This window comes from Oncorhynchus mykiss, chromosome 10 (genome assembly GCF_013265735.2).
Source record: "Oncorhynchus mykiss isolate Arlee chromosome 10, USDA_OmykA_1.1, whole genome shotgun sequence".
Taxonomy (NCBI): Eukaryota; Metazoa; Chordata; class Actinopteri; order Salmoniformes; family Salmonidae; genus Oncorhynchus; species Oncorhynchus mykiss.
Window position 1 is genome coordinate 52,163,230 of NC_048574.1, and position 11,897 is coordinate 52,175,126.

Genomic DNA, 11,897 nt, shown 5'->3' on the forward strand with positions numbered 1-11,897 from the left:
TCTCCTGGCATCCGCCAAACCCAGATTCGTCCGTTGGATTGCCAGATGGTGAAGCGTGATTCATCACTCCAGAGAGCCTGTGTCCACTGCTCTGGAGTCCAATGGTGGCGAGCTTTATACCACTCCAGCCGACCCATGGCATTGCACATGGTGATCTTAGGCTTGTGTGCGTCTGCTCAGCCATGGAAACCCATTTCATGAAGCTCCCGACGAACAGTTGCTGGCGTTGCTTTCAGAGGCAGTTTGGAACTCCTTAGTGAGTGTTGCAAACAAGGACAGACGATTTTTACGTGCTACGCACTTCAGCACTCCTGTTCTGTGAGCTAATGTGGACTACCACCTCTTGGCTAGACAGTTCCACTTCACAATAACAGCACTTATAGTTCACCAGGCAGCTCTAGCAGGGCAGAAATGTGTTAAAAGCCACTGTGCTCTTCAGTAAGGTCAAATCCAATATTTTTTGTCACATACTCATGGTTAGCAGATGTTAATGCGAGTGCAGTAGATGATGTAGAGTACAGTATATACATGTACTGTATGTGAGAATGCTGTTCATCAACTACAGCTCAGCATTTAACACCATAATACCCTCCAAACTCGTCATCAAGCTCGAGACTCTGGGTCTCGACCCCGCTCTGTGCAACTGGGTACTGGACATCCCCCAGGTGGTGAGGGTAGGTAACAACATCTCCACCCCGCTGATCCTCCACACTGGTGCCCCACAAGGGTGCGTTCTGAGCCCTCTCTTGTACTCCCTGTTCACCCACGACTGTGTGGCCATACACGCATATAACTCGATCATCAAGTTTGCGGTTGACACTACAGTGGTAGGCTTGATTACCAACAACGACGAGACGGCCTACAGGGAGGAGGTGAGGGCCCTCGGAGTGTGGTGTCAGGAAAATAACCTCACACTCAACGTCAATAAAACAAAGGAGATGATCGTGGACTTCAGGAAATAGCAGAGGGAGCATCCCCCTATCCACATCGACGGGACAGTAGTGGAGAAGGTAGTAAGTTTTAAGTTCCTCGGCGTACACATCACGGACAAACTGAATTGGTCCACCCACACAGACAGCGTTATGAAGAAGGCGCAACAGCGCCTCTTCAACCTCAGGAGGCTGAAGAAATTCGGCTTGTAACCAAAAGCACTCACAAACTTCTACAGATGCACAATCAAGAGCATCCTGTCGGGCTGTATCACCGCCTGGTACGGCAACTGCTTCACCCACAACCGTAAGGCTCTCCAGAGGGTAGTGAGGTCTGCACAACACATCACCGGGGGGAAACTACCTGCCCTCCAGAACACCTACACCACCCGATGTCACAGGAAGGCCATAAAGATCATCAAGGACAACAACCACCCGAGCCACTGCCTGTTCACCCCGCTATCATCCAGAAGGCGAGGTCAGTACAGGTGCATCAAAGCAGGGACAGAGCGACTGAAAAACAGCTTCTATCTCAAGGCCATCAGACTGTTGAACAGCCACCACTAACATTGAGTGGCTGCTGCCAACATACTGACTCAACTCCAGCTCACTTTAATAATGGAAATGTATGGAAATGTATGGAAATAAATTATCACTAGCCACTATAAACAATGCCAATTAATATAATGTTTACACACCCTACATTACTCATCTCATGTGTACAGTAGATGGGTTAGGGCAGTGTGCAGTGTGGTTGCGTCGTCTGTGGACCTATTGGGGCGGTAAGCAAATTGTAGTGGGTCTAGGGTGTCAGGTAGGGTGGAGGTGATATGGTCCTTGACTAGTCTCTCAAAGCACTTCACGATGACGGAAGTGAGTGACGGTAGTCGTTTATCTCAGTTACCTTAGCTTTCTTGGGAACAGGAACAATGATGGCCTTCTTGAAGCATGATGGAACTGCAGACTGGGATAAGGATTGATTGAATATGTCCGTAAACACACCAGCCAGCTGGTCTGCACATGCTCTGAGGACGTAGCTGGGGATGCCGTCTGGGCCTGCAGCCTTGCGAGGGTTAACACGTTTAAATATTTTACTCACGTCGGCTGCAGTGAAGGAGAGTCCACAGGTTCTGGTAGCGGGCCATGTCAGTGGCACTGTATTGTCCTCAAAGTAAGCAAAGAAGTTATTTAGTCTGTCTGGGAGCAAGACATCCTGGTCCGCGACGGGGCTGGTTTTCTTTTTGTAATCTGTGATTGACTGTAGACCCTGCCACATACCTCTTGTGTCTGAGCCATTGAATTGCAATGCTACTTTGTCTCTATACTGACGCTTAGCTTGTTTGATTGCCTTGCATGAGGGAATAGCTACACTGTTTGTATTCGGTCATGTTTCCGGTCACCTTGCCCTGGTTAAAAGCAGTGGTTCGCGCTTTCAGTTTCTCGCGAATGCTGCCATCAATCCACGGTTTCTGGTTTGGGAATGTTTTAATAGTTGCTGTGGGTACGACATCGCCAATGCACTTTCTAATGAACTCGCTCACCGAATCAGCGTATTCGTCAATGTTGTTGCTGGACGCAATGCGGAACATATCCCGATCCACATGATCGAAGCAGTCTTGAAGTGTGGAATCAGATTGGTCGGACCAGCGTTGAACAGACCTGAGCGCGGGAGCTTCCTGTTTTAGTTTCTGTTTGTAGGCTGGAAGCAACAAAATGGAGTAGTGGTCAGCTTTTCCGAAAGGAGGGTGGGGGATGGCCTTATATGCGTCTCGGAAGTTATAATAACAATGATACAGGGTTTTACCAGCCCTGGTTGCACAATCGATATGCTGATAGAATTTAGGGAGTCTTGTTTTCAGATTAGCCTTGTTAAAATCCCCAGCTACAATGAATGCAGCCTCAGGATATGTGGTTTCCAGTTTACGTAGAATCAAATAAAGTTAGTTCAGGGCCATCGATGTGTCTGCTTGGGGGGGAATATATACGGCTGTGATTATAATCGAAGAGAATTCCCTAGGTAGATAATTCGGTCGACATTTGATTGTCAGGTGAACAGAAGGACTTGAGTTCCTGTATGTTGTTATGATCACACCACGTCCATGGGACCACATAGCCGTCATACCGCTCAGGAAGGAGAAGCGTTCTGTCTCCTAGAGATGAACGTACTTTGGTGCGAAAAGTGCAAATCAATGCCAGAACAACAGCAAAGGACCTTGTGAAGATGCTGGAGGAAACGGGTACAAAGTATCAATATCCACAGACGTTACCAGAAAGATGCTTGTTTCTGTCGGCGCGATGCGTGAAGAAACCAGCTGGCTGCACCAACTCCGAGAGCGTCTCTCGAGTGAGCCATGTTTCCGTGAAGAAAAGAACGTTACAGTCTCTGATGTCTCTCTGGAATGCTACCCTTGCTCGGATTTCATCAACCTTGTTGTCAAGAGCCTGGAAATTGGCGAGTAGTATGCTCAGGAGTGGTGTGCGATGTGCCCGTCTCCGGAGCCTGACCAGAAGACCACTTCGTTTGTCCCTTTTACGGCGATGTTGTTTAGGTTCACCGGCTGGGATCTGATCCATTGTCCTGGGTGGAGGGCAAAACACAGGATCCGCTTTGGGAAAGTCATATTCCTGGTCGTAATGATGGTGAGTTGACTTTGCTCTTATATTCAGTAGATCCTCCCGACTGTATGTAATGAAACCTAAGATTACCTGGGGAACCAATGTAAGAAATAACACGTAAAAAAACAAAATACTGCATAGTTTCCTAGGAACGAGAAGCGAGGCGGCCATCTCTGTCGGCGCCGGAAGTCAAGCAGGTCATTCTACTGCCAATGTTTGTCTATGGAGATTGCACGTGTGCTCAATTTTATAAACCTGTCAGTAACGGGTGTGGCTGAACTAGCCGAATCCACTAATTTGAAGGGGTGTCCACATACTTTTATATACACTGCTCAAAACAATAAAGGGAACACTTAAACAACACAATGTAACTCCAAGTCAATCACACTTCTGTGAAATCTAACTGTTAGCAAGACACCCCCAATAAAGGAGTGGTACTGCAGGTGGTGACCACAGACCACTTCTCAGTTCCTATCTTTCCTGGCTGATGTTTTGAATGCTGGCGGTGCTTTCACTCTAGTGGTAGCATGAGACGGAGTCTACAACCCACACAAGTGACTCAGGTAGTGCAGCTCATCCAGGATGGCACATCAATGCGAGCTGTGGCAAAAAGGTTTGCTGCGTGTTTCAGCGTAGTGTCCAGAGCATGGAGGCGCTACCAGGAGACAGGCCAGTACATCAGGAGACGTGGAGGAGGCCGTAGGAGGGCAACAACCCAGCAGCAGGACCGCTACCTCCGCCTTTGTGCAAAGAGGAGCAGGAGGAGCACTGCCAGAGCCCTGCAAAATGACCTCCAGCAGGCCACAAATGTGCATGTGTCTGCTCAAATGGTCAGAAACAGACTCTATGAGGGTTGTATGAGGGCCCGACGTCCACAGGTGGGGGTTGTGCTTACAGCTCAACACCGTGCAGGATGTTAGGCATTTGCCAGAGAACACCAAGATTGGCAAATTCACCACTGGCACCCTGTGCTCTTCACAGATGAAAGCAGGTTCACACTGAGCACGTGACATACATGACAGAGTCTGGAGACGCCGTGGAGAATGTTCTGCTGCCTGCAATATCCTCCAGCATGACCGGTTTGGCGGTGGGTCAGTCATGGTGTGGGGTGGCATTTCTTTGGGGGGCCGCACAGCCCTCTATGTGCTCGCCAGAGGTAGCCTGACTGCCATTAGGTACCGAGATGAGATCCTCAGACCCCTTGTGAGACCATATGCTGGTGCGGTTGGCCCTGGGTTCCTCCTAATGCAAGACAATGCTAGACCTCATGTGGCTGGAGTGTGTCAGCAGTTCCTGCAAGAGGAAGGCATTGATGCTATGGACCGTTCCCCAGACCTGAATCCAATTGAGCACATCTGGGACATAATTTCTCGCTCCATCCACCAACAGACTGCACCACAGACTGTCCAGGAGTTGGCGGATGCTTTAGTCCAGGTCTGGGAGGAGATCCCTCAGGAGACCATCCGCCACCTCATCAGGAGCATGCCCAGGCGTTATAGGGAGGTCATACAGGCACGTGGAGGCCACACACACTACTGAGCCTCATTTTGACTTGTTTTAAGGACATTACATCAAAGTTGGATCAGCCTGTAGGGTGGTTTTCCACTTTAATGTTGAGTGTGACTCCAAATCCAGACCTCCAATGGGTTGATAAATTTGTATTTAATAAGAATATTTAATTCCTTCAGATCTAGGATGTGTTATTTTAGTTTTCCCTTTATTTTTTTGAGCAGTGTATATATAGTGCACATCCAATGCTAGCATCACTAATAGACACATTTTTATGGGAACGTTGCACGGACTTTTATGTGTGCAAAACATAAATAATTACACATCATGTCTTTTGCCGAGGCCCTGATTGTTGAACCACTGATCCACTCATTGCTCTTTGCCTGTTGGCAAGGTTTGGGATACTCACACACACAGTGCTTTTAGTATACAGTGCTTTCACCATACATATTTGACAGACATGATTACATTTGCATGTTAATTTATTCAGTAATTCTTATTCAACATGTCTTCACCTGGAATTTGAACTCACAACATCTTAGTTCACGGGACTCCGATCTTCCTGCTACGCAACCATGTCTTGTCGGGTATCAGTTAATCTGACTATTCTCTCATTATTGATTTTATTTACTTTCTGTATAGTTGTCTAAAGTTGTTGTGTCATGTTAATTAGCCTGTTTTAATGATACTCCTGAATCACTATGATCAATAAAATATTTGAACAGAGCTGAGATTTACTTCTGGACAGATTTTTTCTGGACAGGGCCTAATAAGCACATCCCCTGTGGATATTCCTTATTGGGACAGTGGTTAGGGTGGTTGTCATTGGTGCTGGTGGCCTGGGTGTGAGACCGGCTAGAGGAGTCACCCTACTCTCACATTTTTAGCAATACATGTTAATGTCATTATTGCTGTGTGAATAGCATTTATCAGACATTTCAACTGTTTATATGGAAATTTCATTAGAACACTTGGAAATAATATTTGTTTGCCTATCCTCCATTTAAAGGGATATCAACCAGATTCATTTTTCTATGGCTTCCCTAAGGTGTCAGTCTTTAGACATAGTTTCAGGCTTTTATTTTGAAAAATGAGCGTGAAAGATCACATTGCGTAAGTGGATAGGTGGGGGCTCTCAGAGTGAGTTTTTGCGCTACAGAGTAAAGCGGCCATTATTGAATAACCTACACACGGTTGATATATTATCGAATATATATTTTAAAAACTACCTGGGGAATGATTATAAAAAACATTTGACATGTTTCTGTGGACATTATGGAGACTATTTGGAATTTCCGCCTGCGTTGTCGTGACCGCTCTTTCCTGTGGATTTCTGAACATAACGCGACAAACAAACGGAGGTATTTTGGGTATAGAAATAATCTTTATGGAACAAAAGGAACATTTGTTTGTGTAACTGGGAGTCTCGTGAGTGAAAACATCCGAAGATCATCAAAGGTAAACGGTTAATTTGATTGCTTTTCTGATTTTCGTTACCAAGCTTCCTGATGCTAAGTGTACATAATGCTATGCTTGGGCTATCGATAAACTTACACAAACACTTTTTGAGCGCAAATTAAGATGACTTTTGAGTAGTAAGACATGTATAAAAGCAACAGATACCATTAATAAGAAGGGGCTAGAAGAGTCTTATATGGTGAGGTACGAGTGGCTAGGACAGGCAAGCCCCAAACTATTGTGGGGGACATAGTTCTTCCTGCTGCCGCGGATATGGCTGGGACAATCCTGGGGGTAAAGGCCAAGAAAACTATACAGAAAATGCCTTCATCACACAACACTGTTCCAAGACGCATTGATGACGTGGCAGGAGATGTTTTGAAACAATTACTGTTTCGCAGGCCTGGCACAGCTCCTGGTATATGTCCATTACGTTTATGGGGGGTCAATTAAGGAAGATATCCTCTTCTGCAAACCACTGGAAACCAGGACAACAGGAGAGGTTATTTTTAACCTGTTGGATCTCTAGGGGCGCTATTTCATTTTTGGATAAAAAACGTTCCCGTTTTAAGCGCGATATTTTGTCACGAAAAGATGCTCGACTATGCATATTCTTGACAGTTTTTGAAAGAAAACACTCTGAAGTTTCAGAATCTGCAAAGATATTGTCTGTAAGTGCCCCAGAACTCATTCTACAGGCGAAACCAAGATGAAACGTCAAACAGGAAATGAGCAGAATTTCTGAAGCTCTGTTTTCTAATGTCTCCTTATATGGCTGTGAATGTGACAGGAATAAGCTTAGACCTTCTGCCGTTTCCCCAAGATGTCGGCAGCATTGTGACGCATTTGTAGGCATATCATTGGAAGATTGACCATAAGAGACTACATTTTCCAAGTGTCCGCCTGGTGTCCTGCGTCGAAATTGGTGCGCAAAGCCAGCTGCAAGTTTTTTTCCATTTGATTGAGAGGAGAAACCATGCTTCCACGAACGATATATCATCGAAGAGATATGTGAAAAACACCTTGAGGATTGATTCTAAACCACGTTTGTCATGTTTTCAGTCGATATTATGGAGTTAATTTGGAAAAAAGTTCGCGTTTTGAGGACTGAATTTTCAGGGGGTTTTTGTAGCCAAATGTGATGTACAAAACGGAGCTATTTCTAATACACAAATAATCTTTTTGGAAAAAACTGAGCATTTGCTATCTAACTGAGAGTCTCCTCATTGAAAACATCCGAAGTTCTTCAAAGGTAAATTATTTTATTTTAAGGATTTTATGTTTTTGTTGAAATGTTGCGTGCTGGATGCTAACGCTAATGCTAACGCTAAATGCTACGCTAGCTAGCTACTTTTACACAAATGATTGTTTTCCTATGGTTGAGAAGCATATTTTGAAAATCTGAGATGACAGTGTTGTTTACAAAAGGCTAAGCTTGAGAGATGGCATATTTATTTCATTTCATTTGCGATTTTCATGAATAGTTAACGTTGCGTTATGGTAATGAGCTTGAGTCTGTATTCACGATACCGGATCCGGGATGGGGAGATCAGAGAGGTTTAATGTACTGGACAGCTTTGTGACATTAAATGGACTTTGGTGGTCAAGATGTGTTGTTGTCTGTACTGATGGTGCAAAAGCCATGACAGGGAGACATAGTGGAGTGGTAACGCACGTGCAAGCAGTTGCTCCCGTCGCCATTTGGGTACACTGCAGCATCCACCGAGAGGCTCTTGCTGCCAAAGGAATGCCTGACAGCTTGAAAGGTTTTGGACACTACAGTGTGGAGAATAACTTTGTTAAAGCAAGGCCCCTGAACTCTCGTGTATTTTCTACACTATGCAATGATATGGACAGCGACCATGTAACACTTTTACAACATACAAAAGTGTGCTGGTTATCAAGGGGGAAAGTTTGAATTGAGAGACGAGCTAAAAGTTATTTACTGACCATCATTTTCACTTGTTTGACCGCTTGCATGATGACATGTTTCTCACACGACTGGCCTATCTGGGTGATGTTTTTTCTCACCTAAATGAGCTGAATCTAGGATTACAGGGACTTTCCACAACTATATTTAATGTGCGGGACAAAATTGAGGCTATGATTAAGACGTTGGAGCTCTTCCCTGTATGCATTAACAAGGACAACACAAAGGTCTTTCCATCATTGTATGATTTTTTGCGTGCAAATTGTCACTTCCCGTGAGCCGGATTGTGACAAACTCATTCTTACGCTTAATAAATTGTATAGTGTGCGTGGCAGGCTTACAATGATGGCAAAAAAATAACATTTGAGAGTATGCTTACCCTGGTGCTAGAGGGTGTACGCAGCTGGAGCTAAATGTTTGAAGGGGTACAGGTTATGAAAAGTTTGGGAACCGCTGGCCTACAGCATGAATTCAGACATAAAAAATATATAACACGCTGGTAAAGATATGCTTCTGAAAGTACAGTGGTCCTTTAAAAGTTGCGGCACACTGCGGAAAAGCTTGCGGGGTGCCAAGGAATTCTATGGCACGTAATTTAAGTGTCATTGTTGCCAAAATGACTCAATTTACCACAATCTGCCACCATCTACCACAAACGGTTGCAGCATAAACTCAAAGCTTTTAAAGGAAGAACCAATGTAATATATGGGTACCTGTAATAATATTACAATATTTGAAGACAGGAACTCGTTATATTACTCTGTTACTCATAAAATGTATAAAACTCTAAGTAATATATAAATTATTATTATTTAGCAAATTGTCTATTTTTCCACAATAAAACTTGGAACACTGTTTTGTGTATTGTTTTGGTGTAATTGGCATCATCATTGCTTAAATGCAAATGTAAGAATGTACAGACATGCTACTGTAAATATACACACATCAAATGCACAGCATCATATAATGCAAGATGCATCATTCCACTTGTATTTCTGTATTTTGAAAGTTACATATCTTGAAAACTTGATTGCTGACATGCAAAACATTTTGGGACTATATCAACCATGGACTAATGAAATAAATACCAACATATTGTTTTTGGGTGTAGTTTTTCTTTAATTAAGGGGATGTTCTCCTAACTTTAACACCAAAACATGGTAAAAAGGTTCTCCAAAGGTTTTTCTAAAATAGATAGAATGTTCCCTTAACTAACAGAAAACTGGACACTCAAACATTAGGGGAACATTATGGGTAACATTGCAAAAAATGTATCTCTCCATAGAATTGTTAGCTGGGTAGGCAATGATTCAGACCAGAGCATGAACAGGCAAAATAGTTATCTTAAATGATTACATACTGTAATGACCTCGATAGATTATGAATAAAATAATGTCCAGAACAGAACAGCATTCTCGAATCAAACGGTTTATTATGAAACTCGAACAGGCTATAATGAATACACAAATGACAAATTACCATCTGACTGATCCAGGACGGAAAGATATAGAATAATGACCGGCATGGCAATATAACCAAACTTGCGTCTAGCCCCCTGTCCAGCCCCCCGCTGTTGCACCAACCACAAGGACGCCTGGAACGAAACATTCCAGGCATTCTTTTGATTGGCAGACAGCAGGGGTCTGGGTTGCTGGACCCTGTAAAACCTTGAGTAACTCGTAAACGTGCCCTGATAACCACACAACAACAGAATGTAGGGGGTTGTCCCTCTGGGGCACAGGTGGTGGAGACAGGGACATGGGAGAAAAGGATAAGGGAACAGGGGCTACAGTCGGAACAGGGGATACAGTCCGTGGCTCTTGGGAACCATGCAGTGGCACAGTGGAGACTGGGTGAGTGGGCGATCTGGAAACCTGTCTGTGGGGCGTGGGTGTGGGAGTTAGGGGAATGTCATTGCCAGAGGGAGGGGTTGTGGGGGTCCCTGGGGTTTGTGGAGGAGAAGCTGCCCCTCTGTATGGGCTAACCTGTCCCAGTGCAGTGCCATCTTTCTCACCCTGGGAGATAGCTAGACCCAGTACACCACCTCCCCCATCCTCTCCAAGATCCTGCAGGGCCCCGCCCAGTCACTGTCATGCTTGGGGCATCGGCTTTTCTTTCTCAGGGGGCTATAGACCCAGACCAGCTCCCCAGCCACAAAATGTCTTCCCTGGATGTTCACATCATAGTTCCTTTTCTGCCTCAAACCTGCATCTACCAGCTGCTCTGTGTCGAAGGTGTGAGCTATCTCCAGACGGTCCTGGTGTCTCCTGCCGTACTCTGGCCCAGGAGAACAGCAGGGCAATCAGAGGGCCGCTCGAACGCCATCCCCGAGGTCCGTTTTCGGAGTCTGCTGAGGGTTTTCATGACAATGGTGGCCTCGGCTGAGCCTCCACCCACTGTAGCACTGTCTGTAGGCCTGTGACCTCCTGCCTCCATTCATCCACGTCTACAGCCTGCAGCTCACAGCAGACAGGCACGCACACTTTGCATACTGAGGCATAGAATTCCTCCTCTGCACACAGCTCTTACTCATGGGCCTCTCTCAGCTCACAGTTGCGGCACCCGTCTGTACTACAGGGACTGCGGGACATGGTGTCGGCGTTGGAGTGGTGTGCCCCCGGTCTGTGTACCACTGTGAAGTTGTATGGCTGAAACTCCTCCAACCAGTGTGCAACCTGTCCCTCTGGCTCTTTGAAATACATGAGACACTGTAGAGCAGACTTGTCAGTCCTTACCGTGAAGTGCAGGCCACCCAGGTAGAGCTTGAAGTGGCTGATGGACCCATCCACAACAAGGAGCTCCCGCCGGGTGGCACAGCAGTGGTGCTCGTGTTTGTTGAATGTCTTGCTGAAGTACACCACAACCCTCTCTCCTCCTTTGGCACCACCTAGGCCAGAACCCCACCCATGCCCACATTGCTAGCGTCTGCTTCCAAGATAAAGGGCAAGGTGGGGTCGGGGGTGGCTTCAGCACGAGGGCCTTGACCAGTTCACGCTGAAGGGTTGTGAAGGACTCCTGGCACTCCACTGTCCATGTGAAGGTCTTGTTCTTCGACAGCAGATGGTTTAACGGAGCAGTGACACCAGATAATCCATTTGCAAACCTCCTGTACTATGAGGCCACGCCCAGGAAGTTCTTCAGCTGCTGCTGGTCAGTGGGGGTGAGCCAATCTCAGACAGCCCACACTTTGTCCTCCATGGTGCCGATGCTCTCTCCTCCCACTTTGTGCCCTAAGAAAGACACCTGTGACATTGGGGGGGGGGGGGGGGGGGGTGGGGCATGGTGATTGCAGGCCCTCCCTGGAAGCTCAATGTGCCCCTGCCTAGGTCTAGCTGGAAATCTGTGCTCTTAAGAAAGTCCAACCCCAGCGATACAGAGGACATGTACAGGCACTACCCACACAGGATGATGCACAGTCATTATCCCCTTCCCATTATCCCCTTGCCAGCTTACTT